The 26,949-nt window shown below is 41.3% G+C and overlaps 1 protein-coding gene and 1 non-coding gene across 4 annotated transcripts in view; both read left to right on the top strand.

Moving 5' to 3' along the window:
* Positions 1-836: 836 nt before the first annotated feature.
* Positions 837-26,949, top strand: part of MTUS1 (microtubule associated scaffold protein 1) — a 161,182-nt gene continuing 135,069 nt past the window's right edge. For 2 of the 3 annotated variants that reach the window (XM_032844947.1, XM_032844946.1), the window contains exon 1: positions 838-874. The gene's annotated coding sequence lies outside the window, so the exon portion shown is untranslated. Of the gene's footprint in view, positions 875-26,949 lie in introns of all 3 variants that reach the window. The other variant, XM_032844948.1, reaches the window with a different exon arrangement.
* On the top strand, positions 20,662-20,765 carry LOC116859570. The gene has a single exon (XR_004381191.1). It is a non-coding gene; the product is annotated as a U6 spliceosomal RNA (small nuclear RNA).

Here is a 26,949-nt window from a genome sequence, read left to right as displayed (position 1 = left end):
CAGTGCTTTAAAAAAATCTATAAAACAATGAATGTTGGAACACTGAGAAAAAATAAAGCAAAATAAAATTTTAAAAAATCTATACTTTTTGGGGTGCCTGGGTGGCTCAGAGGGTTAAGCCTCTGCCTTCAGCTTAGGTCATGATCTCAGGGTCCTGGGATCAAGCCCCACATCAGTCTCTCTGCTCGGCGGGGAGCCTGCTTCTCCCTCTCTCTGCCTGCCTGTCTGCCTACTTGTGATCTCTCTCTGTCAAACAAATAAAATCTTAAAAAAAAAACAACTATACTTTTTTTCAATCTTTTGTTATTATAAACAATGCTGAAATGGATAAGCTTATACACATCTACCATTTCTTGGGTGTGTTAAGATCAATTCTTATGTGTAGACTTACTGACTCAAAGGACATGTGCATTTACAATCTTGTTCGGTAGCATGACTTGCTCTCAGTGGAGTCATTCTGATTTACATGCACATCTGCACTGTGACTGCCTGTTTCTCCACACTTTGCCAGCACACAGTTGTGATCCAACTTTCTAATCTGTGTGGTTCTGATAAATGAAAAAGTGTTTTTTCAATGTGGTTGTAATTTGCATTTTTCTAGTGCAGGAAAAAAAATTATGCTTTTTTTGTTGTTGTTGTTGTTAAGGACAAAGGATCCCTAAATTATGTGGAGTATAATCTGACCCTTAATACTGTTCTTAGAGTCTGTAGCAGGTTAACATTGGAGTTCAGAGATCAAGAATATGGCAACATGCCCAGAACCAAGATGGAAAGAAAAGTCAGCAGGCTCCATTTCAAGCATATTTGCCTTGATAAAGTCCCTGAAGATGTCCCTAGAAGGTAACTTCTGTTTTTATGAACATGCAATTAGAAGGTAAGTTTCAGATTCCCCAATGACCACAAAAGTTGCTTATAATTACTTAGGAGAGGTGGGTTTGTTTGTTTGTTTTTTTTTTTCCCTTTGCTTCAATCTATCTCTTAGAAAAATGAAGTAAAACAGGTTCTGTATTTATAGATAAAACTAAGCTACACAATAGAACTGTAGGGGATTGGACAGAATCATTTGGGTCACATGAGGGTTATAAAGATTAAATGATATGTTTAACACTAGGACTATTCTGTTTAGGAAGGAGGCATATTGCTAATTAGCATAATTGCCTCATGACTTGCAGTAACTATCAGTACGTTTGTTTTTCTGATTTTTTGTTTGTTTGCTTGTTTTTTTTTTTTGGTGTTTTTGCATAAGAGAATCATTCAGTGGTGTTTAGTGCTGTATCTCTTTAAAAATAATGATATCCGTAGGAAGTCATAGATGTGTTAGTTACATGTCTGTCTTTGCAGCAAGTACTTCAAAAGCAAGTTGGCACACAGCACAATAAAAAAGACAAGATCATGAGTTAGGCCAGATGGATTTGCACTACCTCTCACTAGTTGTGTGACCCTGAGTAAGTTCCTTGACCTTTCTGAGCTTCCATTTCTTCAGCTGAAATACGGAGATAATAATCTGACCTATTTACCCCGGGTCTTGTTGAGGAAATACTGGGACATTGTAATGTGGAAAGGCTTTGCAACTATAAATGGCAATGCATCTGTTAGTGGATCTAATGTTGCTAGTATAGAAAACTTAGTCAAACACAATACCCTCGGATTAATTCTCTGAAAAAGTCTCTCTTAAAAAGCTTTTTAGCAAATCCAAACTGGTTTATTATTATTATTATTATTATTATTATTATTATTATTACTATTTTTAATTTGGGCCCAGGTCGTCTGACACTTAATGGCTCAATAATCTTACATCTCTCGCAAGTGGAATAGCATCTTCGGGACAGCGTTGAATTAAAAATATGTCTATAGAAGAAAATATTTTATGAGCCTAATAGATGAAATATAGATGAAATTCATTCCGTTTAGCAAAGAAGGACTTCATCTGTGTTTAGAGAAAAGTGGGTCGGGCCTCGTTTATTATCTCCCTGGTGTTGTATTCTTTCCACTTCGTATTCCAAGATCTAACAGCTGGAGCTCATTTCTTTAACCTTTAATAGGTGTGTGCTAATAAACTTCTTAGTAGTCCGAAGATAAAACAGACCAGGAGTCGGACACTCGGAAGAGACAATCAGTGCTGGTTCCTAGCAAACCTCCGCCCTGATAAGTCTGCAACCTCCCGACTCCCTACCCCCACTCCTGGCCCGCCCTCGCTGCAATGCCCCACGGCTCGCTGGAAGCCTGAGGGCTCGCAGGGATAACAGGGGGCAAGAGCCGCAGTCGGCAGAACTCCAGTCGCCCTCGGGGGCCTGCGTGGTTCGGGGACGCGCGGTTCAGCCAGGTGCGCTGGCAGCCGCCGCTGGGCGCCGCGTTGCACGTGGCAACAGGTGCAGCGCAGTCCTGGGCTGACGCCCCGGGCCTGGGGCGCGTCCGCATTTAGCCTGGGAACGTGCGGGGCTTCGGGATCCGGACGCGGGAGCGCCAGAGAAAGGAGTGAACGGGGCTGGTCGAAGCCGCCAATCTGCCGAGTAGAGCGGAGACGAGCGGAGCGCGGCGGGAGTCTCCGGGGTCTCCGTGCCGAGGTACAGCCACGCGCGTCTTCCCGGTTTCTCCGGGCGCAGCCCCCCTTGAACGCCGCCTGCCCTTTGTCTCCAGCAGCTAGGTGCAGGCTGGGGCAGCTTGGAAGGGGTGGCAGCGGGCGAGCAGGGTAGAGGCGGCGGAGCTTTTCTATTTACAAGTTTCCCGAACTCCCCGCCTTTGCTCCACCCCCAGCCGCTCGAGAGGCGGGGAGGCTGGGGCGCCCCGGACTCCGGGTTCCCGCCTGGCAGCTGCCGCGGCTGCTGGCGTGCAGGGGTGGGGTGAGGGACGAGCCGGGTGTCCTCAGGTGCAGACGTTGCCCGCCGGGCACTGATTGCACCGCGGGTCTCCGTGGTGGGGCGGGGGGGGGGGGGGAAGGTGCTGAAGCGCCTCCGCCCGGGATCCGAAGAGCGCCGGGGCTCTCAGTCCGGGTTTCCCCTACTCTGCGTCTTGGCTCCCGGGAGAAGGAGGAGGAGGAGAGGGAGGAGGAGGAGGAGGAGCTGCGGGTAAGTGCGGAGTTGAGAGGATTGCCGCTGCCCAGCCTGCCTGCGGTGGAGATCTCGGGGCGGGGTGGGGGTGGGGGGGCGAGAGGTGGGTAGGACAACGTGAATGCGACCGTCATAGGGTGACGGAATTAGTTTTGAGGGGGGGCGGGTATTCTAGGGGCTTGGGTGCCAAAGTTGGGGGAGAAGTGGGTAGACGACCCCACTGGAGCGGAGGCTGCGGAGATCGGGTCTCCTGTGGGGTTCGCGCAGCTGGTGCCGCGGGGACCGATGCGGATCGCAGTAGCTGTCACCTTGAAAGTGACCGAAGGGGTTTACAGTAGACCCAGACTGACAGGCATATGCTTGCGGCCGGAAGCCGCCCACCAGATACTTGACCCGCCAGGGCCCCGCAGTCCCAGCCTTCTCCGGTTGCGGTTCGCTTGGGCCCATTCTCGGCATAAGCAGTCAGGGCTGAAATGTGGCATTAATGAGGTTGCTGCAATTCCCAAGGTCTTCTCGTCCCGAGCCTTACTACTTCCTGCGGCTTACTTGCGCTTTCCTAGCTCTCTAGAAAAATCCACTCCTAAGTAAAAGTCACCTGATCGACTACTACTCTACAGTAATTATGGGACTTATTTTAATTTTTTTTCTCCTTTTCTTTCTCAAGATGTACTCTTGGCAAATAACTAAATGGTTTGTTGACTTTGACTTAGCATAATTTATTTTGGAGTGAGAATGGAGAGATTAAATCATTCAGCCTGCATAAAGTTTCACCTACTCTGTTAACTGCTGTTGACTATGTAGCAGTTTGTGTGCTGAGAAAGGAAATCCAGTGTGTTTAACTCAAAGTCTTAGGCAAAACGCAGGGAGTAACAGGGTTCCTGTTTTGCCAGGTGATGGGATTTCAATCATCAGCACACTAAATCCTTAGCCCTGGGGGTGGAGGGTGGGGTGCAGGTGTTAGGAATAGGGGGAAGTTGGGCTGGCCCTCAAGGAGGGAGGGGAGTAAAAAGGAAATGAGTCGCTGCTGCTTGGGAAAACTATGACCTCCTTTAGGAGTCTAGATACACCCAGATAGCAGTGTGTGGTTAACCCAAAGAGAAACTGGAGTTTGGAAATGCAATACAGTAGACCAGCCTTCCTCCCCCCCCACCCCCAGGGTTAATTAGGGCAGGAAATGATGGACAATTTAAATTGAGCCTATGATGCCTTATTTGAGTAGTGCTTTGCCATGTGTAAGATGCTCTGATTTTTTTTTCTTCAATACAGTAGTCCATAGGGAAAGTTTAAAAAAAAATGATTAGAACTATTTATCCTTAAAAAAAAAAACCAATGGAATTGAGTTTAAAATAATATATATTACTTACTTGTGCTAACTTTTCCCTCTCTTAAAAAAAATCAGCATTATGGAGAAAATAGTGCTTGCAGAAGACCTGCACCTTTTAATTATATATAAATAATACATGGTTACAATTTTGGATTATTTCATAGCATTATAAAATCCTAGCTAGATTTCTTTCTTGGTATTTCAGTTATTAGATGGAAGTGTTTAGAAAGCATGTCAGGTAATAGCCCTCCTTAGTTGGCCTTGTTCCATGTATGCTTGCTGTATAAAAATGGGTAAATTCAGAAAAAGTAGGAATTAAACAATTCCACCACCCAAATAAAATCCGTGTTTTCTGCATGCTGGTTAATAGATAAATAGATGTATTTTTTACTTCTGTAGTTTATACAGCTATACTGTTGCATGCTGATATATATATATATATATATATATTTTTTTTTTTCCTGCTTAACCTATGAGGGAAAAGTTTGCAGGTCATTACAGTTCTCCAAGAGCTCCAAGAGTCTTATTTTAGTGGCTACATACTATTACATTATATAGAGGTAACAAATTATTTATAAGCTAAACTTTTATTTATAATTACTATTAAATATATACTGTTGCAACAAATATCCCTTATAAAACTTTATCTACAGGGCCTACTTAGGATGGAGTCCTTGAAATACAGTTTTTGGCCAGAGATCTCTTGATACAGATGGACCATTTGCTTTCCAAAAAAAATGTTTTACCCAAGTATGATCCCACCAACACTCTGAGAGTATCTGTGTTATGGTATTCTTGTTAGTAGGGGACTCATTTCTAAAAGGAAAATGAATTCTTCGAGCTTTATAAGTGAACAGTGTTTTCTTGATACCTAAATTTCCAGTTCTTTAATTACAAATCAGTACCATTTTTTTTCTACTGGGATATTAGTATTTTCCAATTTATTAGAACTTTTATGGATTGATAATAAACTTTTACATTTCGTATTGCAGATTTTTGGCTTTGTAAAGATGTCTTGGCCTTATAAAGACAAATACCATGAGTTTATAGTGGTTTTGACTTAGCCGTGTTCTATACTTTCATGTAGCCAAGTCTGCCGACTTTCTCAAAAACAGAAGTAACACTTCTGAATCATAGCTTAAGGACTTGGTGACAGTGGCAAACTTTTAAAAGAATCGACTCCCCTCCTCCCCTCCTCCCATTCTGAGTAAGATTCCTTTCAAATCCATTAGAACAACCTCCATGTCCTAGAGTAGAGACCATTGCAAACCAGATTGGGTTTGTTGATAAGACATAGTTATGTACACTATATATATATATATATATATATATATATATATACACACACACACACACACACACATTATAGTATATATAAATATGGCATATTTATATATACTACATATGCTATATACTACTAGGAACAACATTCTTCAAAGTCAGAGCAAAGTTTTAAATGCCAGGGAATAAAAATGTTTCTGATCTGTTGTTCTGTGATTCTGTAAATATGTGATTAGGCTCACTATACCTTTATTTTTATTTATTTGTAGTAGTGTCTTGCCAGATTGTTTGTATGATCATTATTATAGTTCTTACTGAATTGTTGATGGGTCCTTTTTTGATATCTAGACAGATGTATATGTAGTTTAAAATTTTTCGCAGATTTCCAACCCTATTGACAGATGAAATTGAAGAGGTGGACAAAAGCGTAACTTGAGTTATCTTTCTGTACTATGGAAGTTTAAATATACCTTAAAGACTTTTTAAAGGCCTTGCCTAGCGCCCACAAGTAAGCCACCAGCCTATACATGAGCCCCAAGGATAAGGCTGGGGTGTGTTGTGTGTGTTTTAGGGCATGTAAAAATGAGCCCAAACTTCCTCTGTGAAAGGTAACTCCCCTGCTTACTTGGTAGGGACCTGGACAGCGGCGGCTGTGGTCTTTGGAGAGGTGAGGAGTGACTGAGAATGAGTAAGGCCATGCTCCAGGGAAAGGATTAGGTCATATGAGGTATGGCTTCACCAACCTGAATTTTTTTTTTTTTTTTTTTTTTTTTCCCCAGAAAGGCCTGCTTTAACCAGGGTTTCCCATATGCAACTTCAGGAAATCAGTTATAACCAGAAACTGAGATCGACTGGCAACTACTACTTCTAATGATGTATTTTTCTAAATCAAGTTTATACAGGATTGCTCTGATGATAGTTTTGTTTTTTTTTTTTTTTAAGAAGTGACTGCAGTATTATTTGAAATCAGAACTTGTTATCCTTCCATGTGGGCATTTATCCATGATATTAATGCATGACTTTATCTTATTCACTTGGCTCAAGATGAGAAAACCTTTTCTATTTTGGGGCTGACCGATTTGGGGGCTAATCTTTACTATGTAGATAGAATAAAACTTCATTTTTCATACACCATAAGGGATTTTGCAATTTGTGATTGCCCTGATGTTTACACAATCAAGGAAAAGAAGGTTTGCTCAGCAAAGAGAGAATAATAAGGCCGAATCTCGAGGTGTTAGGTAAATAGCTTTCAAGCACTTCAGAATTCCATTTTCACATATACATCTTTGATTCGAAAACCACTTTAGGTATTCATTAAAGCTCGTAGGTTTTCTGTAGTCTGCAGTGCAAGCCCAATATTGAAGAGAAAATGTTTAAAGGCAAACTGTATTTACGTCTTGCTAATAGGCTTATGTCTAAGCTTATGAGTGTTGTGTGTACATATTACTTGCATGAGTAAAGGTAAAAATCCCACATCCCACCATTATTCTTACATGGAAGTTTTATTTCATTTTGAAGTTATAAAACTAAATAGGTTTAAAGTTTCTTAGTTTCTTTTGAGGAGACAGGTTTACTTTTAGTTGGATTGACTCCATTCTTTTTGAGCAGTGAAAGGAGATCACGTGCAGATTGTAAACTTCTCAAACTAGCTGCAAAGGGCAAAGCGGTTGCCAGAAAATTAAGTCCCGTTGGTGTTAATTTTGCCTGAAATCGTACTGATTTCGTGCTTCAGTAAAAGTTATGCTAAGTGGGAGGGTGGACCTGGCCAGCTTCCCACGCTGTTCACACAGCAAAAGAAAGCTCAGACTGGGAAGAAAACAGACTGTGAAGACACCAGGGTTAGGGGTAAGATGCCATGGAAAGAGGGGTTTAAAGCCATCAAAGTACTTATTTTCACTCTTAAAAGAGTGAATTTAAGAATTTAAAACTTAAAATTTTTAAATTTTTTGTGAAAGCTCAATGGATTGTGATTCAAGGTAGGATTCTGGAATTCCTACTTGTTGGTGAGGGAGTCAGAAGGTTTGGAGAAATGAGAAATGGGTTAAAAAGGGTAAATTTTTTTACTTGCAAGAAAAATGCACTTGTTTTATTAGCTCTCCAATCTGGACTCTGTGTGTATAATGCAATCATTTATGCAGAGTGTATAGTTACAATTATGTTTACATGTTAAATGGTAAATAAAAGGCATGAAGGAGAATCCTTGCTATTAGAAGCTGAAGTTTGGTAAGCTTCAGAGCATGAATTGAGTACTTCCTATGGGCCAAACATCACAAGGTAAAAGGGCTCAGATGTAGAAAAAAAAATTTGGCTCCAGTTTTCAGAAGAGTCAGCAGAAAACTCCCCAAAGTGTGGTTTTGGAAATGGTAGTGTTGAGGGTTCTAGAAATATCCTTCCCAGATCATGAACATTGTGCCATATGTTGGAAATTCCATCTGCCACCTTGACCAAAGTTTGGTAAAGCTAAGCCTGTTGTGACATTTTTGGTCATCTAAAGACTCTTCATCCTTAATCAGGGATCCTGATTATTCTCAGAATTGTCTCGAAGCAGGATACCTAGCACTGTGGTCTATTTTCACTTATTTGCTCTGGATAATCTTCTTAGTGACCTCTTCCAATAGGTTTTTTCTTGAAACTTGTAAGCCTCTCGAGGATAGGGTCTAAACCTTATGTTGGGTACATTTGTACTTTTACAATTATTTGTGCCAGATGGAGCCTGGAATAAATCCTCTGAGCACTAATGGCCTGGGAGTTTGAAATTCTTTCCTCTGTCAGTCACAGCTACTAGAAGGTCTTTTAAGCCAGGGACCATAATTTACTGCTTGCTTTTCTAGACTCTCTGTCCTGGCCCTCACACTTTCCCCTCACTCTCTGTGGTAGCCTCAGCCAGCAGAGAGAGGCCTGTGCCCTTCTGCAAGCAAGTGCTGTCATGCATTAGGGTAACCTGGAGCTGGAAGGTGTGAGGTTCCTATTCCTCTGAAGTTATAATTCTGTTTTATTATGAAGTGCTATTCTCAGAACATCTGGCAAACCCATGTGCAAATACTTGTATAGAATTAATTCCACTTGTGCTAAGTGACTACATTCTCCATTGGTGCAGACAGTCACAAATTGACAATTTCTCATAGATACTTGGGCTGTTTCTTTAGAGAAATATGTAATTGCATTTTAAAAAGTAATTTGGGTGAATTTTTGGTCTGGGTTGATTTCTCTCTTTGCATTTAATAAGTTTTGTTTCCAAGTAGTCTTGCATTTCTGTAAAACTTTCTGATGGTCCAGAAGACTTGCTGGCTATTGAATTTGATTCTATACTCTTAAGAGTTGACTTTTTATTTAAGGCTTAAAAACCGCTGATAGTGCTTAAAAGAGAAACTAAAGGCAACTATGCAAAGGAATTTAATAGTACATTTTCCTTCCAGTATAAGAGGAGTCGGTGTATCAATAAAATGTGGGTGGAGATAGGAAAAATCCTGCATTTCTCTTTTCATAAAGAACTTTAAATGATTTTATATTGCAGGTGCGACTGTTAAGTTACAGAATGGTTATATTGTGTTATGCCGAACACTTAAAATTTGAAACCTTATAGGTAAATAATCAAATGAAAATTATTTTCTCCTTAAATGGTCTAAGTACAGACTCCAAGGCAGGATAATGCCCCCCCTTTGTTTTCATTAAGATTGGAATAATACAAGTGGTATTTCAACATTTAGCTAGTTTTGCTCACCCTGATGTCCAGTTTGAAATCTTGGAGACATACTTTGTTAATAGAAATGGAAAAAATGTTACTGGTAGCCAGTACGTTTAGTACCAGAATATAATGGGGAGTGCACAGACTTCAAAATATGACCAAGCTGGGCTTATGTCTGAGATCATCTGTGTTAGCTGCATGGATTCAGTAAGTTACTTTCTTCCTTCTGCACCCCTGTCCCCTCATTGGGACGTGGGGAAATACCTGTTGCTTAGGCTTATTATGCCACAGTGCCAAACATATGGCACCTCTGGTGATTGACAGCTGGGAAATTTCATTTCCTCAGCTGAGCTTTGAGAAGGTGGTAGCTGGGGCCTGCTGGTACTCTCTGCTGAGAATTCGATTCCAGGCACAGGAGCCTGATTTCTTTTCTTGCTTAAAGGAATTGGTTTTTATCAGTAACAGTTGAGAATATTCTCAGACTCTAGCTTTATTACTTCTTGGTTTTCTGTGGTTCCAGTTTAGAGAGTTGGTGATATTTTGATGTATTTGAGCTATGGGTTTTTTTTTTTTTAATAATCAATATAGAGATGAATAATCTCGAATTGCCTCTCTCTCACACACATACAAATAAGATTAAAATAATAACTATGTTTTTGGATAGTACCTTATAAGCAGGACATAAGGACCTTTCTGTTCAGTTTGGACACCAACCTGTGAAGTAAAGGTCTGTCTTATACAGGAGGACATTGACTGGAACTATGTGGATAAGTGTTTTGTATTACGACGAGTTAAGTTCTAGAACCAGGACTAGGACCCGGGTCTTCTCTCCTGGCCTGTCCCCACTCCTGGTAGGATATGGATACTTGACTACTCTTCATGCCATAAAGAGTAATCACTGTTGCTAGGATTTTCTTCATACTGGTGCTGAAGTAGGATCAAAAGCAGCACTGGTTTGGGTACATAATATTTCAGATGACGTTGCTTGGAATTATGGCTTGTTATTTTTCCATCATCGAACTGCAGAACGTAAAACAGAATGTTAAATCCTGTAAGCCACTAAGATGAGTGGCACAAACGGAAAACTGATAGTTACAGACATTTCTGTGACATTTTACGGGTTTTACACTGTTTCAGAGAGCACCAAATAAGATTCTAACAGTCCTCTGAATCATTTGATGGTACAATACTACATTGTAAAATGTACCCATTTTACAGGTAGCACCCGAGGGTCATGTATGTTGAACAGGGACTAATACTTGTCTTTCTGAAGCACATTTTTCTATAGAAATATTGAATCCTATTTCCTTATTTTACGCTACATGGAGGCAGGTAATTCTTGAGCAGATGGAGTTAATCCCAGGTAGAAATTTAACTAGGAGGTGAGGCCCGAAGTCTGTCAGAACAGGGAAGAGAATGTCCCATAAAACCACAGTTACACCCTGAGTATCAGTCCTGCTTTCTAGCCCTAAAGGTCAACAGTTCTGTATTACCAAAATGACTTCTAAGGAATGTACGGTGTTAGGACTTGACAAGCAGGCCATTTTAGGGAGTTGGCTTTTTCTTCCTTTGCGCAGCCCTTAGGAGTTAGATCTGTACATATACTGACCTTCTGTGAGAGAACACTTAGTTGCCAGTGGAAAGTCTAACAGAGGTAATCATTTTCCAAGTAAAAGGTACAGGAAGTGGCTGTTTAATAAAGTTTGGTAGATTCGGTGTGAGGTGCCAACTTGCGTAACCACACACACACACACACACACTCTGACGTTTTTCAACTGGTCTTGGCAGGATTCAGATGGAAAATTATTTCCTTTTCACCAAGTGGACTTTGAGAAGATATGGCAATCTGAAGGTTTCTAAACAAGGAGCTTCTCCTGGGCATTTAACACTTTCAGGGAGACAAGTCCTTATAGCTTTGAAACTATGCCCCGTGTAGCCAGACTAGCCCCATTTCCCTCCAACAACCTGTGCTACCTTTTGGGTAATTCCATTACCCAGCTGTGTATAATTTAGAAACAAAAGAAGGCAGAGTCTTCACATCAAGTTATTTCTTCAGCCAGACTGTACAACCCCTGACAGTGTCTTTGATAGACATTGTGCACAAATGGTGGTATGGTTTTAGTTGCTTACTATTACAGGAACCGCCCTCTCTCTCTGGGCTCAGTGGTTTTCTGGAACTTAGTCTTACTGTTTTTTTTGACTCTTCTACTTGTTACTGATTTTCCTGAAAAAGCTTAATTTATGATGGAATAATTCCTATCAACAAGATGATGTAATCTTGACAATAAGAATTTAATTTTGTTCACCTCTTTATCAGGAGTACCTAGACTATGCTTTTAGTAAGCTGCTTAAAAAAACTGTTGAAGAATTCTGACCTAGACTAAGAGCTCCTAATTCAGATTCTCCGAGATCTCTTGATTTGAGACTGTAGGTAGCTGGTATGTGGTCCTAAACTCATTCTCAAAGTGATTTTTTAGGTCTGGGGCTATAGTGCCCTTACAGGGTCATGGATAGAGACCTACTCCTGTAAGAGGGTCTAGGTGAGTGTACGCAGGAGCTAACAGTAAAACATAAAACTCTGCAAGTCAGATTGGATTTCCACAAGATCAGAATGGTAGTTGGTGTTGTCAACATGTAAGATTTTCACTATTGTAGGAAGGGTTAGTTGGAAAGTAGATTATAGAACAAGAACCAGGAAATCTTTAGCTTCTAAAATGAGTTAATAGATGTGTTAGGAAATATACATACTGCTATTCACTGGCCACATGATATATGAAAAAAAATTTTAAAGATCTTATTTATTTGGCAGAGAGCACAAGCAGGGGGAGTGGTAAGCAGAGGGAGAGGGAGAAGCAGGCTCCTCACTGAGTAGGGAACCCATTGTGGGGCTCGATCTCAGGACCCTGAGATCACGACCTGAGCAAAAGGCAGAGACTTAACTGACTGAGCCACCTGGGTGCCCCCACATTTTTTAACTGATATAAAATTAAGTACTGTGCAATGCACCTAGGTTAAGTGTATGAATATGAGTCTTGACAAATGATCTCCATCTGTGCAACCATCGAGCTCTAGAACATGTCCATCACCCCTGAAAGTTGCCTTGACTCAATGAACAAGTTGCTAAGTTCTGGTCCTAATGTGAGGATAATAATAAAGCTTGTTTCACAAGGTTGTTGACAGTGTAACAGTAGCAACTGACAATGGTGTGTGTTAGAAAGTTTCCAAAAATTTCATTTAACCTTACAACAACCCTAAGAAATGGATTGTTTACTGTTGCTTCAGTTTTCACAGAGGAGGAAGATGAGGCCAAGATGACTTTTGACTTGTCCAGGCCAGGTAGGTAGCCCAGAAGCTGAGTAAATGAGGGAGGTCTCCATGAGTAATGCGTGCCCTCCACATGTAGGCAGTTCTGCAGAGCTAGGTCTGTGGCAGCAAATGCTGGTTGACCTTATTAGCTGTGGGAAGGAAGGGGGAAAGACACGAAGGGTACACATTTGACCTGGGTTTTACTATCCATTGTTACTTATTAACTATGTTTCTTGGGCATATGGGCAAGATCCTCAACTTCGGGGAAGATTTATAAAAGGGGAAGAGGCATAGGAAGTCATCATGAGACCTGTCTATGCTATGGGGCTGTCACCTGGGAGACAACTGTGAGAACATCCTGGGGACTTGGAAGTGCTATGTGCTGACATCCTTATCTCTGTCTGTGGAAGAGGTCGCTGCCTGCTTCACCCCTCCTGGCCTCACATACTTCTGGGGACTGTGGGTGGACAAGGAGGGATTGACGATGTGTCAGAGAGACATCCCCACTTGATAGTCTTGATGGGCCAAACACTGTGTTTACACAGCATTCTCTCTCACAGGTCACTGACATTCAAAGCCTTAGATTTTCCAGCTCTTATGTCAGCCAACGTCCACAATATTCTAAGTGTCCTTACTGACAAAATTAAAACCCAACTTTCTCGTGTTGTTCCTTTAGATCTTTGGACGGAAATGTTGCTAGTTGACAGGATCTGAAAGGCTCAGACACTCAGCTGCCTGTTCCTCATCCTCAGTCCAAGCTCCCTCTTCTTCAGGGAGTTCCACTCAGTCACTCTCTCCAGGTCCACACTGGTGGAGTCCATGCTCCGGTTCCCTTAGGCTGCGTTGCACCTCTGCTTTTGCAGTTTTTATAATTATTTACTTGTACTTTCTTGTCTTAACTATTTTTAGATATTTTATTTATTTGTTTGACAGAGTTCTAGAGAGTACAAGTTGGCAGAGCTATATAGGCAGAGGGAGAGGGAAAAGCAGACTCTGCCGAGCAGAGAGCCCAATGTGGGGCTCGATCCCAGGACCCTGGGATCATGACCCAAGTCTAAGGCAGCTGTTTAACCGACTGAACCACCCAGGCTCCCTCTGGTCTTAACTATTGGCTCTTTGAAGGCTCCTTAAACACAGGGACTGTCTTCACCATTGTGTCCCTAGTAGAGCAGCTGGCATGTGGTAGGCAAGTAATCAATATTTGTTGAATGAATGGAAGTTCTTGTAGTAAAAGGTCACTTAAAAGCAGGGATACAGAAACGGGCAGGGTGGTGTATGAAGTATGCGACCTCCCACTTTGTTTCTTTGGGACTGATCTAGTACCCTTGTAGAGGATTCCTCCTGTTGTAGCTAATTGGAGGTTCTGAATATTAAAAAAAAAATAGAGGAATTATCTCCTGCTTGAAAGCCTTTATTATTAAGGGAATAATTGTAAGAAAGTTGGTAAAATTTAGATCGCTAACTGTAACATTTTGCATTTATATAATGGTGGGAATAGAATTTTTCTAAACTGTAAATGGGAATTAAGTTAAATCACACTGACATTTTAGGTGTAAAAGTTAGAATGTCATCATCCCAAAGGAGAGATGTTATTTTAATGTCTGATTAAAATACTTTATACAAGGGTCGGAATCATTTAGAGAAAGGCATGAATAGATCCTGAAATTCTTAAAAAAAAAAAAAAATGGACTGTTGAATTCCAAAAATATTATTTGAGTGAATGTGGGTAAAACCTTTTCCTCCTGCTTCAAAGTTCAAATCCTCTCGCATCCATCTCTACCTTTAAACTCTGGGCCAGCTGTTCATGCAGTTAAGGCCCACCCATCTGTGCAAATGGGAGCCGAGGTCTTGGCTTTGGTCCGTTTGAGATTTCTTGGCCATAACCGAGCCACAGATTACCATTAAGTATAGGAGTCCTCCTTTCGCTGAAAAAAAAAAAAAAAAAATTTTTTTTTAAAGATTTTGTTTATTTGACAGACAGAGATCACAAGTAGGCAGAGAAGAGGGCAGGGAGAGGGGGAAGCAGCCTCCCTGCCGAGCAGATAGCCCGATGTGGGGCTTGATCCCAGGACCCTGGGATCATGACCTGAGCTGAAGGCAGAGGCTTTAACCCACTGAGCCACCAGGATTTATTGCTGAGGGTAGTTAATCCTAAGTATCAGTTTTGATTGACTTTGATATGCCATTGATATTAAAGGCTGTTGGAGTCAGTCTGTGATATAGTTGGTAACCAGACCTGGACCCTTATCATGAAGCTAAAGATTTTGTGTTGAATATATTAGTCTTAGAAATATAAAGCCAAACAAAGTCCAATTTGTGAATTTCCAAGTTTTTCTGTAGCACAACAATTTGTGTATTCAATGTCCTTAAAAAAAATTACACCATCTATTCCTCCAAGTCTATTGAGGACAGATTCTCTTAAGATCCCATAGGCTTCCTCTTCCTACACTCCCCTCTGAGAAATACAAAAAAAGTAGCTAATTTTGGAACAGTGAGATTCTGTTCTGCTTATGAGGGTTAAGGGAGGGGACTTGGCTGGGTTTCTTGCTTCCTGAGGTCTATGCTCTATTTCTTTGTACTCCTGGCACATTCCCACATTGAGCCATCCTAGATTCTCAGAGTGGATGGAGAGGAGACATCTGACAGGTGTGCTTACCTTCAGGGCCAGAGACTCCCAATAAGTAGATGTCACGGCCAGAACCAGTGAATGAAGCTTTACTCCTTAGTTCCCCCTCTGAATCAAGCTTTTCTTCTCAAATCCTAGAGCCACTGTATTGTCCTTAACATTTTCATGAGGTCTTCATTTGATGTTTTCAGGAAAAATCTGGAGAACAAACATTTTTACACAGTCAACCCATGGGTTCAGAAAAGATAGACCGTTCTTTACAAAATCCAAGATGTGGGATGAATGAAAGCGATTAATTTTGATGTGACATGATGTCCTTGGGGGAAAGGGACAAAATGAAATATATGAATGTATTTTTTCCCTATTTTTTTTTATGTGCTCTCCCTTGAAATTTCACTTGTCAAGTATTCAAACCTAGTTTGAAGTTCTTACGTCTCATTTTAGTAGTGAGCTGGAAAAACCAACTAAACTTAACTTGAAATTTGTCTTATTATAGTTGTCTTTAATAGAGGTGTAGCAGTGATGGTGTAAAGTTCTAACATCAGATATATTTAGTATTTCTGGTGGGCCTGTACCAATTATAGATGTTATAGTATGTGGCTATATTTGTAAATAGCACAAGGAAATACTTAACCTTTATTATACCATGTTGGTATATTCTTTTTTTGAAAGGTGACTAAAATTTTCTTTGAGTATTTTTATCAATACCTACCTTCTTTCCGAGGTCAACAAATCCAAAATCTGTGTTGTTACTAGGAATGACATTTGAGGAAGAAAAAACCCCAAAACTCAAAACTGAATTGCTTTAAATTTTCTAGCAAATGGGTTAAAACTCATAAAAGTAGGAAATCTCAGCTTTGTTTTGTTTTTGTTTTGTTTTCCCCGATGAAATTATGGGTAGTATGGACACTTATGGATTGCATGTCTGGAATGGGAGCCCAGCCTTGGTTGGGCCAAGGGAGGGCTGTGGGTGGGTTGGGCTATAAAGGTCATGACCCTGCTGTGCCTGGGAGGGCATTTTCCTTTGTAGCCTTTGGGAGATTCTTGCAGTTAATCCCACTGGGACTTGCCTGGTTTATGAAGGGTTTCTCACTGTCTCATGATTACCTAGGGCCAATTTAGGAATCAGAGAGGGGCAGCTGGCCTAAAAATAGTCAGAGTTTGGGAGGAGGGCCTGAATGGCACAGCGCCACTGCTCCCTTCCTGCTGCCAGAAGATGATGCCATAAGGAGACCGTCAAATGGGGAGTGTGTCTGAAGACAGGTGGGAAAAGTGTAAAGGAGAGGGAATGTTTTCTTTCTGGCTTCTGTAGGGAGAGATAAACATTTTAAAGATTGACTTTCAAAAAAAAAAAAAAACCCTTAGAAGCAGTAGAAACAAATATGGGAGGTTATTTTTATGGGGCTGGGCTTAGTGGGATATATTTCTAGATGTTTCTAATTTGTAAGAAAACGTTTTGTATTTAATGTTGGTCACAGATTGTTGAGGAATGGAAACAGTGATGTGCCTTGTTTCCTATAGTGCCTGAGAACACAAAGTGAAGCATTGTTTGAAACCTTGAAGGTGACAGGTCATTTAAACAATTTTTTTTAAATTTAAGTGTAGTTGATGATGTTATTCGACTAGTTTCAGGTGTACAATAGTGATTTAACATTTATATATCAAAGTGATCACAATAAATCTAGCTGTCACTATACAAGTTGTTGGGATATTAACTGTATTCCCTGTACATTGCATTCCATGTCTTCTTTTATAACTGGAAGTTTAAAACTGGAAGAAAGTGGTCCAGTTTCATTCTTTTCCCAAATGATTATTGATGTTGGGCATCTTTTCATGTGTCTATTGGCTGTCTGCCTGTCTTCTTTGGAAAAATACCTATTCAGGTTCTCTGCCCATTTTTTAAATCAGATTTTTTGCTCTTTTGGTGCTGAGTTGTAGTTCTTTATATATTTTGGATATTAATCCCTTTTTTGCTTTATCATTGTATATATCTTTTGCTATTTAATAGATTGCCTTTTCATTTCACTGAAGGCTTCTTTTGCTATGCAAAAGCTTTTTTTAACTCGATGGGGTTCCACTTACTTGTTTTTGCTTCTGTTGCCCTTGTCTGAGGAGATAGATCCAAAACAAAACAAAAAACAAAACAAAACAACAACAACAACAAAAAACATACTGCAAAGGCTGATATCAAAGAATTACTGCATATGTTTTCTTCTAGGATTTGTAGAGTTTCAGGTCTTATGTCTAGGTTTTTAATATGTTTTGAGTTTATTTTTATGTATGGTGTAAGAACGTGGTCCAGTTTCAGGTGTCTCGTTTTCCCGGCATCATTTTAAAGACTTTTCCCCCCTTGTACGTTCTTGCCTTTTTTTGTCATAGATGAATTAACCATACAAGTGTGCATTGATTTCTAGGCTCTTTATTCTGTTCCACTATTCTATGTGTGTGTGTGTGTGTGTGAGTGTGAGAGAGAGAGAGAGAGAGAGAGAGAGATAATGCCAAGCTGTTTTGATTACTGTAGCTTTGTAGTATAGTTTGAAATCTGGGCACATTATGCCTCAGCTTTGCAAGATTGCTCTGGCTATTTGGGTTGTTTTGTAGTTAAAAATTTTAGGATGATTTGTTCTAGTTCTGGGAAAAAAATGCTATTGGCATTTTGATAAGTATTGCATTGAATCTGTAGATTGCTTTGGGTTGTATAGACATTTTAACAAGACTAATTCTTCCGAGCATAAGCATGGCATATCTTTCCATTTATTTGTATCAACTTCAGTTTCTTTTATCCTTATTTCAGAGTACAGGTCTTTTACCTCCTCAATTATATATACTTCTAGACATTTTATATTTCATGCAGTTGTGGACCTATACATTTTAAACTGAAGTTTCTGGGAAGATTAGTTAACATACCAACAATACTTTGGATGCATTTGGTACACATTTTATGTTGAAGTCGTATTGGTTAGAAGAAAGTGCTAGACAGTCTTTCCCAATGGTAGCTTTTTCCGATTCAAAACCTAGTATTTATTTTCCAGTCTCCTTTTCTTCTTAAGGTGAAACCAGATTACTTCAGATATTTAAAATACCTGTGGCCAAAAGACCAAGAGCTTTGTTTTCCCTCCCAGCCTCCTGGGTGACTGGAGGTCTGATGAGATAAGAGGTGAGTGTTTTGTTTGAACACATTGATTTAGGGCTAGATGGTCATTGATGTATTTTTTCTTTTTTTTAAGGGATTCTTTCACTGAATCTGAGTGTTGATTACTAAGTCTAAACAATATTTTTTGAGTTAGGGTAACAGGAGGACCTGCTTGACTTTGAAGGTATTTCTTTTTATCTTTGGTGCAAGTAATGTGTTACTAACTATTCTATGTCAGTGAGTCGATTTTGTAGCATGAGGGTTTTGAGAGGGGATTCGCCAGCAAGCTGAGTTACAATGCAGAGAACTCTTGATTGCTTTGTGGAGAATCCATTGTAAAGACTCAAGGGGCTAATGACTTACTCTTTCAGGAGGGGGAGATGGGTGTCTTGGACTTAGAGTAATAGTGAAGGTGAGAAATAGTTGCATTTGGAGTATGTTTTGAAGGCTGTGCCTATTTTAATTGTTAATGAGGTGAGAGGAAGAGAGGGTAATGAAGACTGATGCTGGGTTTTTGGCGTGATCAGCTTGGGTGCATAGAGGCATCTTTTATTGGGAGAAAGGAACAGTGGAGCAGGAAAGAATTCGTGTGAATCTAGAAGTCTGGAGTGATTCTAGATGCAGGAAGTTTGAGATGCCTGTTAGGTATGCAAGTGCAAATGGTGAATTAACAGTTGATCTTCAGATCGGGGGCTTTGGGGAAAGATCCCAGCAATGAGATGCACGTGGGGCTTGCAATCAGAATATATTCAAAACAAGATGGTGCATGTGGGAAGAGAGGGGACTAGGGCTTGAGCCATGAGTTACTCCTACTGTTAGGAGGTTGGTTGGAGAAGTCAGCAGAGGCATTTGCCAGGGAGCCTCCTGTGAGTTGAGAATAAAGCTAGGGGAGTGCTTCTGAAGCCAAGTGAAGGAGGTGTCTTGGAGCTCGAACCCTATAGTGTGAAGAGTTTTGTTTACCAGACAGAGGACACTTGGGTTCACTTTTTGGAGAGTAAATGTGTGTTTAGTGATCATTCAGAATCTTGATGAGCTTAAGAAAACCACGGTAAATTCAGCCAAAATTAAAAACAAGAACAATACATCACTTGAAAACCCCCAAACATGAGATTTAATTACCCTTAGGCAGTCTCATTTCAGGGAACTGTGTACATTCTATTAATCATTTTTGAAATATCAGCAGATAGAGGAATATCAGTTCAGATAGAGGAAACAGAATATTCTCTGAGGGCCCCCCACCTCCACAAATTTTTTTTTTTTTTTTTAACCTGGCCACTTCCCACAGTGCTGTTTTGAGAGCTTCACTTGCTTACTTAGGAAGCCCCATTCTACATCCTATTAAAATATTAAAATATAACCACACTTCATATATTTAAACAGTTGAGTTGCTATTGAGTTGTTAACTATTGATATAATAGTACATCTTAAATCTTGCCACGATTTTCCTCTTCTCTGTTCCTTATTCCTCAGGTCTCAGCTAAGTATGTGACCTTCTCAGAGACCTTCATCCTATAATAGCAACAGGAATGCCTGTGCTTTTCTTCACTGAATACAATTTCTGTTTGTATAGTTGTTTTGTTTATTTTGTTCACTCTGTAGTGACACCTACCCGAGTGCTGGACATATGTGGGCACCTGATAAATTTGAATGAATGTCATCCAGTATTAGAAAACTGGTGCTTCAGTAGCTTTGGTTTGGTTTCCCAGCTCAGTGTCTTAATTTTTTTTTAAGATTTTATTTATTTCACAGAGAGAGAGAGAGATCACAAGTAGGCAGAGTCAGACAGAGAGGGGGAAGCAGCCTCCCTGCTGAGCAGAGAGCCCAAGGCGGGGCTTGATCCCAGAACCCTGAGATCATGACCAGAGCCAAAGGCAGAGGCTTAACCCACTGAGCCACCCAGGCACCTCTCAGTGGCTTTTTTAAGTGAGCTCGGTATCCTTTACTTAGAGCAAAAGTTGCCTTTTTAGGTGGGTAGCTCATTGAACTTCCGCAAATATGTTGTCAGCCACAATAAAAAAAAATAGAACTTTTTATCATGTAGTTTCTTTGTGTCCCTTTCAGCCTTCTCCCCTGACTCCCAGGTAAACGCTGATCTCCGTATTTCTTCATGGCTTTGTCCTTCCAGATTCGCAGAAAGCATTACTCTTCAAGTTGCTTTTCAAAAGGGTAATTACAATATGGTCTTAGGAGAGAGTTGGGAGTATGACATGTATCTATTTTTTTATATTTTTATTTACATACTAAAAACCATTTAGGTACCTGTTTCCACAGCGCATAAACTAAAATTGGAAAAATACAGAGAAGGATTAGCGTTGCGCCTTCCCAAGGGTGACACACAACTTCATGAAACATTTTGTATTCGTATAAGCTGAGTCCTGGGCATGTAATGTACAGTATAGTGACTATAATTGATGATACTGTATTGCATGTTTAAAAGTTGCTTAGAGACTAGATCTTAAAAGTTTTCATCACAAGAAAAAAAGTTTACCTCTTCTTGGTTTTGATCCATCCCCTGTGAGTGATGTTTAATGGATAGCTAAGAAAATCTGATTTATTAGCATTTATTGAATGCTTGCTTTATATTAAGCACTGTGTCTGAGACTTCTGTAAATACAGGGAAGTTGATTAAACAGCTCTTATTCTTGGAACCATGTGGTCAAGTTGAGATTTACTTAATCCTGGAAGAGTTTCTTAGTAAGTGGTCCTAGAGTGGAAATGTCCCATATATAGGTCGCTGTGTTGGTCTTTGGCAATAATATCAATACTGGTGCTACAGGGTTTGAAGGGCTCCGTAGGAACCTCAGTACCATGATTTAACTATGGAATACTTGCCGAGAAACCTGTTCCTAAGTTGTGTGACACATTGTGGGGTTATGTGTCTTGTGCTGAGTTTTAGGCCCTACCTGGTGTCCCCTGGGCTGGCCAGGCTGCTTTACCTGGAGTCTGCAGGACTCACCCAGTGACTACCCGCCATGGGTCCCCCTGGTCCTCTGGTGCCCCCTTCTTAATTTTAAATAACTCCTGTGGAACATAAGGAGAAGCACAGAGGACCACAGGGGAAGGGAGGGAGAACTGCATGGGAAGGAATCAGAGAGGGGGACAGTCCATGAAGAGACTCTGGGTTCAGGAACCAAACTGAGAGTTACAGAAGGGAGGGGGAGTGGAAGAAAGGGGTAACCGGGTGGTGGGTACTGGGGAGGGCACGTGTGGTGATGGACATCAGGTGTTGTGTGCAACTGATCAGTGTTGAACATTGCATCAAAAACTAAGGATATGGGGCACGTGGGTGGCTCAGTAGGTTAAGCCTCTGCCTTCGGCTTGGGTCATGGTCCCAGGGTCCTGGGATCGAGCCCTGCGGATCCAGCCCTGTGTCGGGCTCTCTGCTCGGTGGGGAGCCTGCTTCCCTTCCTCTCTCTCTGCCTACCTATGATCTCTGTCTGTCAAATAAATAAAATCTTTAAAAAAAAACAAAACTAAGGATATGCTGGCTAAATGAACATAATAATAAATGAAAATAATAAAAAGAAATTAAAAAAACAAAAGTCTTTGTCAGCAAATGTACTCTGGTTACTATCATCTTACCCTTCTCTGAAATCGTTTATTTTGTGACTTCATGTTGATACAATGAGAATTTAAAGGAATATTTTTAACAATGAAACTTGCCAAGTTAAGGTATCTGTTCACATGTATAAGTAGATTTTTTTGGTATGTGATGGTCTAACTCAGAGGAGATTCTCCCTGGCAGCTGGGTCATTGCCACAGCAGTCAACACGGTGATGCATGCTGGAGGGTAGACCCTTCCATTTGTGGGTTTAATATTGGAGATACCAGATAGTGACGAGGCAGCCCAAAATTCTAAGATACATAATACTGTATTTTTCTCCAATTCTTTAGATTGGGAAAGTTGAGGTTGCAATGAAGTTATGCTATTAGCTCTAGCTGTTCTGGTTTGTGGTTTTGATTTGTTTGTGGTAAAATACACATAACATAAAACTTACCATTTTAACCATTTTTAAGTATACAGATCAGTGGCATTAACTAAATTCATAATGTTGTGTAACCAGCACCATGATCTAGTTCCACAATTTTCCATCAATGCAAACAGAAACTTTGAACTCATTAAAGGCTAATTTTCCTTTCAGCCTTCCCACCAGGCCCTGGTCACCTCTCTGCTGCTGCTGTATGAGTTTGCCCATTTTGGTACCTCAGGTACAAGGACTGCTACCATATTTGTGCTTTGGTCTGGTTTATTTCGTTAAGCCTGTTTTCAACGTTCATCTGTTTGTACCATGAGTCAGAATTTCCTTTTTATGGCTGAATAATATTCCATTGTATTTATGTACCACATTTTTTGTTTACTCATTGCCTTTTTTTTTAAAAAGATTTTATTTATTTATTTGACACAGAGCGAGAGACAGCGAGAGAAGGAACACAAGCAGGGGGAGTGGGAGTGGGAGAAGCAGGCTTCCCACTGAGCAGGGAGCCCGATGCAGGGCTTGATCCCAGGACCCTAAGACCATGACTTGAGCCAAAGGCAGACACTTAATGACTGAGCCACCCAGGCGCCCCACTACTCTTTTTTTTTTTTTAAACATTTTATTTATTTATTTGAGAGACAGAGATCACAAGTAGGCAGAGAGACAGGCAGAGAGAGAGAGGGGGAAGCAGGCTCTCCCCGCCGAGCAGAGAGCCCGATGTGGGGCTCGATCCAAGGACCCCGGGATCATGACCTGAGCCAAAGGTAGAGGCTTTAACCCACTGAGCCACCCAGGCACCCCCACTACTCATCTTTTGATGGACACTTGGATTGCTTCAGTCTTGTGGTTCTTACGAATTTGTATACCGTGGGTATACACATACCTGTTCAAGCCCCCGCTTTTGGTCCTTTTGGTATATACCTCAGAGTGGAACACAGGGTCGTGTGGTAGTTCTATATTTAACTTTTTGAAGAGCCACCAGATCGTTTTCCATAGCTGCTGCATCATTTTACATTCTGACTATGAATTTGAGAGAGTTCCAGTTTCTTCACATCCCCACTAACATTTTGATAATAGCCATGCTAATGGGTGTGAAATGGTATCTCATGCTTTTGGATTTGCGTTTCCCAGAAGACTTTTGATGTTGAGCATCTTTTCATGCACTTATTGGACATTTGTACTCATTCTTAGGAAAAATGTTCTGTTTTAAAAAAGATTTTATTTATTAATTTGAAAGAGCAGAGCAAGAGAGAGCACAAAGGGGGAGGGGGCACACAGAGGGAGAAGTGGGAGCAGGGAGCCCGATGCAGGACTCGATCCCAGGACCCCAGGATCATGACTTGTGCTGAAGGCAGATACCTAACCAACTGAGCCACCCAGGCACCCTGGAGAGAGATCTTTTCAAGTCCTTTTTCACATGGTGTTAATGTTTTGAATTAAGTTTTTTATTCCTTGGTTTCACTTCATAGTCCTATATATTAGCTTTCTTATGGGTGTATTAAGAAAGTTGGGTTGAGTGGGGAGGAAAGTTTGTTTCAGTGAAAGATGTTAAAAAGTGACAGTTTTTTTTTTTTTTAAAGATTTTATTTACTTACTTGACAGACAGAGATCACAAGTAGGTGGAGAGGCAGGCAGAGAGAGAGGGAGGAAGCAGGCTCCCCGCTGAGCAGAGAGCCCCGATGCAGGGCTCAATCCCAGGACCCTGAGATCATCACCTGAGCCACCCAGGTGCCCCATTGTTTTGTTTTTTAAAGGATAGATTTATTTGAGAGAGCATGAGTGCATGCAAGTGTCGGGGAGGGGCAGAGGTGGAGGAAAAATCCCACGTGGGTTCCCCACTGAGTGTGGAGCCCGACATGGGGCTCAATCTCACAACCCTAAGATCAGGTTTGTACTGAAACCAAGAGCTGGACACTTAACCGACCCAGGTGCCCCTGACAGATTTTATATTTTGAAGAAAAATTTTGCTCTTAATGTTTTCAAGTTGTCTGTGTGCTGCCATGCACGTGGACCAGGCAGGCCACTCCACCTTTCTGACTGGAGTGAGGAAGGTCTGAAGCCTTATGTCTCCTTTGGGATTGTAAAGGGAGGGAGAGGAAGAGGCAGGGTGGGGAATGAAACTCCTTCCTCTTTTATCCGTTTATATTTTAGAAAGGCAGAGAACTTTCTCCCATTTTTTCCCACCCTCTTCCTCTACTGTCTTCTAACTCCTGAGACTGAAGTCGATGGCAGCCAGAGAGTCAGGCAGCAGCGCAGCTTCTATCATTGTCTTCCCGACCATGTTTTTTCCCCATTGACACAGTGCCCTAATTGGTGTCCTGCTTCTTGGTCTTTATATATACCCTAAGTGCTGGGGGGGGGGGGGTCATCTTTCTTACATTGTAGATTAAATGGGCTTTAGTTTGGGGCCCAGCCTAGGAACCTAATCATCATTAATAGCATTTCTCTAGGAAAATGAATTTTGAGTTAGAATAAATTTCCAGGGGTGCCTGGGTAGCTAAGTGGGTTAAAGCCTCTGCCTTCGGCTCAGGTCATGATCCCAGGGTCCTAGGATCAAGCCCCCGCTCTCGGGCTCTCTGCTCAGCAGGGAGTCTGCTTCCTCCTCTCTCTCTGCCTGCTTCTCTGCCTAGTTGTGATCTGTCTCTCAAATAAACAAAATCTTTAAAAAAAAATTCCAAATGAGTTTTGAAGAATACCGTGCTCGTAGGTTGGGGACTTCCTGTCCCAGCAGTATGGCACAAGGGGGTGTGATGGGTTGCCTGGGGTTGAAGGAGGATACGTAGTTGCCAGGGCTGTGGAGTTGGTCAGACCATGGGCTTTGGAATGAGCAGATTTACATCTGAATTCCACTCACCTATGGCGTGCTTGGTGCCTAAGCTTCCATCTTGGAAATCATGCTGTTCATACACATAGATGTGGGTAGAGTGTCTGAATGCTGGTTGACACGAAGTGATGAGGGTGACGTGAGGGTTTTTCCTCAGAGGCCCTGCTGTGTGTTTGTGCTACATCAAAGTGCAGCATCTTACCTAAGTTTCCCTTTGTACTGAATCGCCACTGATGCAAGCACGGGGCTTGCATCTGACTTGCTTCTGGAGTATTGAGGGCACGTCCCTTCCCGGCTTCTGCGGTAGGTGGAGCAGGCTGAGCTCTTGCGGATCCTTCCCTCCTCCATCCCCCACCCCTACCCCCGTGTTGCAATGGGACTTGGTGTTCTCTGGCGTCCTAAAACGTTTTAAAAGTTGGGTTCAGAGATGTTAATTTCCAGTGATGTTCAATTCATTATTATTTTTGCTTTTGGGAGGATTTCTAGTCTTTCTGTATGTTTCATTGTGCAACTTTGTTCTCTTGTGTCTTCACTGACATGTCAGGGAATAAACAGATGAGTTTCTCAACCCAAGTTAACTTTGCAAATCAAGTAGGAGGGAACATTCTGCATGTGTGTTGCACATGCCTAGGGAACTGGAAGAATGATTTGGTTTCTAGTAGGTAGTTTGTGTTTCATAGGCATGTATTTTTGGAGGAGATTGAATCTCCTTTTGATTCTCTATCATGGATTAAGCAGTCTTGTCATAGAATCATCACATAATTCTCATGTCACTACTTTTTTAAAGACCTGTGTTGATTTTTTTTTTTTTTTTTTTTTGCCCCTTTCTCCTATCCCTTTGATTATTTGTGATGATTGGCAAGCGGTTGAGCAGTTTTAGGAATTGAGAACACTCCTCTGGTTCTTTGCTCCGTTGAGTAATCCAGTGTTCTCATGCCTAGAACATCTGTATCATCAAGAGATACCCGGTTTAAAAATGTGAAACATAGGGTGTTTGGTTTAGGGTGTACGTTCTCTCTGTAGAAAAATGTGATCTGTCTTGAGACCCAGGAGAGGACTGAACGTCCTGGCTCCTTATCATAATTGGCATCAGCGATGGTGGCCACAGTGCTTCCCTCGTATGACATTAAAGCAGATGAAGCTGGCCTCGGACCAGATGATTTTGTCTCAGTGGACACACAGGGCAGTCACAGTTATGAATCCCTTTATCTCCGTTGTGGTGTAGTTAGTGGAAGATAAAGAGCAAGAGGGATTCGGGCTTGGGTAATGCAAGTAAATACTGACTCTTGTTTTCATTGATAGCTTTGGGACGCAGACTATTTAATATGTTGCATCGGTGCAGGATGTCTTTGGTGTTTTGCTTTGTTTTGTTTTTAACAAGTTTTCTGTAGGTTTGTCTCTAGTTTGTGCAGCTTTTGCTTTTGGTATCTTTGATGTTCTCACTGCAGGATTCCACTGCAACTCAATGCCATTTCCCTCAAGATAGTTGAATGCATAGGGTTAAAGAGGATAAAAATTTGCTTCTATCCCAAATGCACCACTAAAGAGCCCCTGAAAATAGAGTTGAGAGATCCTGGTTCTGACTGCAAGCAGCTGTATGAACTTGCAAGTCCTCGGGGCTGTTCTACTTCAGGATTCTAAGGGCACTGTTAGCATCCCCTTCCATGTCAGTGGTACTGCTGGGGTGTGAGCGATGACCCCTAGAGTCAGGCCACAGGGTCACTATTAGAAGTCCTACCTGACTCC

The sequence above is a fragment of the Lontra canadensis genome, unplaced genomic scaffold (genome assembly GCF_010015895.1).
Source record: "Lontra canadensis isolate GAN:19392208 unplaced genomic scaffold, GSC_riverotter_1.0 scaffold159, whole genome shotgun sequence".
Classification (NCBI taxonomy): Eukaryota; Metazoa; Chordata; class Mammalia; order Carnivora; family Mustelidae; genus Lontra; species Lontra canadensis.
Note: the sequence above shows the minus strand (reverse complement) of the source record. Positions and strands in the feature narration are given on the sequence as shown.